The sequence below is a fragment of the Salmo trutta genome, unplaced genomic scaffold, assembly GCF_901001165.1.
Source record: "Salmo trutta unplaced genomic scaffold, fSalTru1.1, whole genome shotgun sequence".
Classification (NCBI taxonomy): domain Eukaryota; kingdom Metazoa; phylum Chordata; class Actinopteri; order Salmoniformes; family Salmonidae; genus Salmo; species Salmo trutta.
In genome coordinates, this window is record NW_021822911.1 from 13,584,130 (window position 1) to 13,590,358 (window position 6,229).

The 6,229-nt window shown below is 40.2% G+C and overlaps 1 long non-coding RNA gene across 4 annotated transcripts; it reads left to right on the forward strand.

The window, feature by feature from the left end:
- Positions 1-14: 14 nt before the first annotated feature.
- Positions 15-4,125, forward strand: LOC115186387 (uncharacterized). 4 transcript variants are annotated; one of them, XR_003875748.1, is made up of 5 exons: positions 15-651; positions 1,493-1,630; positions 1,899-2,212; positions 2,311-3,017; positions 3,282-4,125. It is a non-coding gene; the product is annotated as an uncharacterized LOC115186387 (long non-coding RNA). The 4 variants fall into 4 exon arrangements; XR_003875747.1 differs by having other exon boundaries at positions 15-342; positions 504-651; positions 1,899-3,017; XR_003875746.1 differs by having other exon boundaries at positions 1,899-3,017.
- Positions 4,126-6,229: the final 2,104 nt, after the last annotated feature.

Here is a 6,229-nt window from a genome sequence, read left to right on the forward strand (position 1 = left end):
ATGTAAAATACATGGAAATACATGGAAAAGCAAATGGAAGAACCTCAAAGAACATTGCATTTTCAAGATCATGCAACATCAAACATAACATGAAAATGCATCTTATATTCCTGCCCTGACAGAAAAACCACATGATTTCAACTTACATTTTATGTGAAGAATACATGAAAACATGTTTTTGGAACACTTCCCGTGTTCACATGTGAAATTGATGTGGTTTTTGCGTATCTGACTGGATAGGATGGGTGATTCAGCAGAGGACAGAGCGAAGCTGACCAGCCAACAGGAACTGTGTGTCCCTGACAAGCAGGCCAACAAACGCCCTGCAGTTCCACACTCAAGGTTCTTAATAATGCTTTAAAATGCACATGTACGATTGTGCTTGTGTAATGGGTTGAAAACAAAGTCACTAAAAACGGACACTCTTTTATTATTCATTTCCCCCCCAATTTGTTTATGTATTTGTCTTAATTAATCTAAATTGCATTTTCTAAATACTTTAGCGTTAGCAGTCCATCAGGCCAATAGATGGCGCTGTTGCACTGTTGTAGCAGGAGAAACAGCAAGTTCTGGCCAAGCGCTCACCATTCTGCTGAATAAGGATCAGAACTTTACTGAGCTAAACTGGGTCTGTTCTTTTTACTATTACAGGTATGTAACAGAACTTCCAAACGTTCAAATATATACACAATATGTAATAACATGCTATTTAACAACTCTGTCAAGGTATTATCACGTTAGGAAAGGTTTTGTTTTGGCTTTGTGTCGAACTGAGTGAGAGAAGAACGTGATTTACATTGAGTGAGAGTATATGTTAGCTTGATGCTAGCTGAGGTAAAAAACGATTTACGAGTCACAGAGACTATGTTTACTGAGTAGCTTACTTGTACTGGATTTTGTCTAGGAGATTTTTTTATAAAGAATCCATTTGTTAGGGATTTCTGAGTTGGTTTTACATGTTATTGTTTTTTTGTGTAAAATTGTGACTTTTAGTGCATACAGTGAGAGAGAGACGATTTTCTGGAGGTGCCACTATCTTAAAGCTGAATGTATTGTTGTCAGTTTTCTATAGAGGTAGCGGTATATAGAAAAACATTCAGTTATGTTTTCATATATAGGTGTTTCTATTGTATGAATGTGAAATACATTGTGGTTTTCATGTGAAACCATACACTAAGACAGGGTTATTTGTGGAACATTTTTGAGTTGTGCTTTAGGTAAAGTGCATTTATGTTGTGTAATTTAAAATGTGCACTTGTTTGATGTGAATATTTTCAAAGTACTAACAAGAAAATAGACAATTGAACAAGAGGAAAAAAACATTCTTCAGAATAAAGAAAGCGCCAGAACTTTGCAGACGTAAACTTGTGTCCGTTCTTTTTACTTTTGCAGGCCACCTCAGCTACACATGCACTCTGTCTGCACACGCATCCACGCATGCACATACACACGGACAAACACACACTAATGTTCTGTCTCTTGTGTTTGTCAGCAGTTCATCGTGGCCCTGTCGTTCGCCTCCTTCACCAAAGCTCTGTCAGGGACCTACATGAAGTGTGCCATCACTCAGAGAGACACTTTGACCTGTCCAGCTCTCTCATCAGACTCATAGACTGCAGCTTTGAGATGGGTATCAACAATAACATTGAGTTGCTTGAGAATTCATGTAGTAAAAACTAGATACAGACGACAGTATGATCCGTTTTTCTTGTGGTTCAGAGTCTGCTCTCAATACTGTCCAGTTTTCTAGTTGTTCCTATTAACTGATTGATTGGCGTTTGTCCATGACTCTACTGTCAAAGCCCTAACATTGTTTTATGTGCTGCTATGTTGTTGCAGCCTAGTATCCAAACTGATATGTCATTTTTAGTCAAAATAAAAAATGCGCCTGGGTGCAGTTTCTTGTCCTCCTCGTTCCGCTGTGAAAGGACCGCACCAGCTCCGGTGTCCGAGGCGTCCACCTCTACCACAAAGGGACGAGTAGGATCAGGATGAACGAGGATGGGTCCGGAGTTGAAACGTCTCTTGAGCTCTATGAATGCCCTGTCAGCCTTGAGATTCCCGCAAAAACCTGCTTGAGTGAGGTGGGACAGGGCCGAATGTGTTCCGGAAGGGTTTTTGGAGAAGATCAGGATGTCGTCGAGGTAAACAAAGACGAACCCATTCAACATATCCCTAAGAGTGTCATTGATCAATGCTTGAAAAAATGCCGGTGAGTTCGATATTCCGAAGGTCATGACTAAATACTCAGTGACCACTAGGGGTGTTAAAGGCAGTTTTCCACTCATCTCCCTCCCTGATTCTCACCAGATTTTAAGCGTTGCGGAGGTCCAGTTTGGTGAAGAATTGGGCTCCTAGGGCCAACTCCAAGGTGGCGGACATCGGGTAGGGGGTAACGATTCTTGATCGTAATCCTTTTCAGCCCTCTGTAATCGATGCAAGGACTGAGGTTTGGGTCAGAGACAGAGAGACAAGGGATGCGTTTAGACAGGCAGCCCAATTATGATATTTTTTCCACTAATTGATCTTTTGACCAATCACATTACATATTTTCGCATCAGCTCTTTTTCAGAGCATATCTGATTGGTCAAAATACCAATTACTCAAAAAACTACTGAATTGGGCTGCCTGTCTTAACGAAGCCATAGAAACATGGACATGCTCCAACTGAAATGTTCCATCCTGTCAGTATTGATGTTGAATGGCATTAAATTCTATTTTTTTTGTTTTCTCCCATCCCCTGTAGGTTTGTTGAACATGAGTGGAAATGAAACTCCAGCACACTGGCAGCACTAAAGACGTGTGAGTATAACTTTTCCAGGTGAGGTGAACCTGCCTGTGGGTGCGGTGGGGATATTCCTGGGAGGTCTACTGATGAAGAGGTATAAGCTTGGCGTTGTGTCTGGAGCCCAGCTGTCTTTCGTCACCTCCTTCATGGCCTACCACCTCCTCCTTCTGCAGTCTGGCGCTAAGTGTGACAACGTTAAGGTGGCTGGTCTGACCGTGTCCTACAATGGGTAAATATGACATCTGATTGGTTGGTTGGTTGGTTGGGGGGTGTGTGGGTTGATAAAAACAAAAGTTTTGATCAGTGGAATATGAGGGAGAGTTAGACCAAAACACACATGGGCCTCTTCCTGGGCTCCCTCTTGTGGGAATATACAGTATGGTTGTTACTGAGCCAGGATTCCTGGCTGTTTTGTCACTGTGCCTATGTCAATGATAGTTCAGACACAATTATTTAAACATCATTATTACCAGCCATTTTCTCTGTCCCCCAGGTCCCCTGGTGTACGATGGCAGCCTGTTGTCAGAGTGTAACAGAGACTGCTCCTGCTTGGCTGGGGAGTGGGACCCTGTGTGTTCAGACAATTGCATCACCTACACCTCCCCCTGCCTCGCAGGCTGCTCCAGCTTTACAGGTTACGGCAAGAACACGGTACCAATACTATTAATGTACTGAGTGTACAACACATTCACAGGGATGCTGGCCCATGTTGACTCCAATGCTTCCCACAGTTGTGTCAAATTGTCTTTTGAGTGGTGAACCATTCTTCATACACACGGGAAACTGTTGAGCGTAAAAAACCCAGCAGCATTGCAGTTCTTGACACAAACTGGTACCCCTGGCACATACAACCATGCCCCGTTGAAAGGCATGTAAATATTTTGTCTTGCCCATTCACCCTTTAAATGGCACACATACACAATCCATGTCTCAATTGTCTCAAGCCTTACAATATTTTTTTAAACCTTTCTCCTCCTCTTTATCTATACTTATTTAAGTGGATTTAACTAGTGACATCCATAAGGGATTATAGCGTTAACCTGGATTCACCTGGTCAGCATATGTCATGGAAAGAGCAGGTGATCTTAATATTTTAACACTCAGTGTAACTCATTGGCACTGACATAAGTTATTTTCAACCATTAACTGGGGCCTTGTTGAGGCCTTATCTAAGTAAGTAATTGCTGATTGACAATAAAGTATTATTTTGATGTATGGGAAAAAATATGGTATGCAATTCCTATGTAGAGAAGGTTCTCTCTGGTAGTTGTTCAATATGATTTCAACTTATACAGGGCACTCTTTTTTACTTTTCTTTATTAACAAATATCATCAAACAAAAGAAGAATAGTCACATGCAAACAAGCGTACTAACAAACTATTTACATTGCCAGGAATCCTAAACAAACAAATCATTCATTAAGACTACAAGTTTTAATTGCCTTTTTGTTTTTCATTATATTTAGTGATGCCATATTGTTTAAACTAATTTATAAAGTGAAAAAAGTTAGGTTTTGAATTAGGCCATTGGCATTTGTGAATATGAAATGTACCTAGTATTATTAGCAGTTGAATTAAATATGCTACATCTTTATCCGTCAGAATTTCTGAAATAAATCATTATATCAAAACCATTAAATAGTACAACCGGCCCAATTTATTTTGTAACAAAATTCTGTATGTCAATCCAAAACATTCTGCTATAAATACAGGTAAAAAACAAATGCAAAAATGGTCTCCTTTTCCATTCCACAGAAATCACAGTTATATTCAATATTCAGCTTGTGTCACGCCCTGACCATAGAGAGCCCTCGGGGTTCTCTATGGTGTTTTAGGTCAGGGCGTGACTAGGGGGGTTTCTAGGTATTATATTTCTATGTTGGTGTGTGTATATGGTTCCCAATTGGAGGCAGCTGATAATCGTTACCTCTTATTGGGGATCATACTTAGTGTGTCCTTTTTGTCCCACCTGCGATGTGGGATATTGTTTTGTGTGAGTGCCTATGTGAGTGCCTATGAACCACACAGAGGTAGAGGCAGAGGGCCTTCAGGGCTAGCCAGTCAGCCTGCCTGCTCTGATCCTCAAGTCAATTGTATTTAAATTCATGTTCATTAAAGATTTGTATTCAAGAATTGAAAAGTCCCATTTACTTAATGATACTTTTTCGCTGTCTTCAACCCTCAAGAACCAGGGTGAGTCTGGGTCTCCCTTTTCCTGGGCAAACACAACTTGCATATCGTCATAGACTAGGCCGAAACGTTAATCTTTTAACCTTGCTTGAATAAAGCAATGCATTTTTTATAGTGAGCAAGAGTTGCGCTTTTTCCTTTTCTATGATCATTCAAGTTTTTGGTTGCACCTCAACTCAACGTTGGTTTCTGTTTATTTTATTTTTACAGGGACAGTGCACATTTATCAACGTTTCAGTTAAGCCAGTTAGCCAGCCGGCTAATTTTCAACCGCAGTCCCTGGGCAGGTTATTAAAAAACAATTACAAATAGACAATCATTGAGCAGTGAGCACACGCAGAGCAACATAGGACAAGCAAGACGTAGCATACAGACAGAGCAACATAGAAGAAAAAGCAACAAGACAAAATCCATTAAAGCAACAGTGTTTCCACACCTCACAAGCTACAGACAACATGGAAAGCGGCAATACACAGCTAGGGATTATGTTCACAAATATGATTGACGCCCACTTTTTTTGCACTATGTTTGAAGGCTGTCAAATTCTTGTCAGGAGAATCACTTAGCCTTTCAACTAATTTTCAAATGATAGGATGCCTATTTAAAAACACTTTTTCAACATTTCAAGATAGCAGTTAGTTCAGTTTGATCTTATTAAAGACAGTTGTATCATTTTTTTATTCATTTTGACATATTTTTTTTTCTCTGTCATTGAACCATGTTGAGCCGTGTGCCTGGTGATTGAACAGGTTTCCAGGTGTGTTTTTGAATATAGTTATTAATGGCTTCAGTGGTGTGCTGGGGTCCATTGCTTGCTAAGGGGGAACCTCCCACCCGGGTTCAGCCAACAGGGGGCGCACCCAGCCCCTCTAGTTAAACTGAATGTCTCTCTCTCTCTCAGGCTATGAAAAAAGCCCCATCTCCTCTCGCTCAGCCATTCTAACAGTGGAAGCCAGGATCTGTGAGAAACTATGATAATAAACTGTGAACAATAATGAAGCCATGTTTGTCTGTGTGAGTGAGGATTTATTATTGAATTGTGTGCTAACTTTAATTCTGTGATAACTTTATGTAATACATCCTCTGTTTCCTAACTGAATAAACATTTTAAGATAGCAGTTGGTTCAGTCTGATTATCTCATGTACTGTTGGAACTTTATTTTAATCAACCATTTTTGGTTCCAGGTAGAACCCTTTGTTGTTCAAGACAGTTACAGTCATTCATTACATTCTTATTGGACTCACATACAC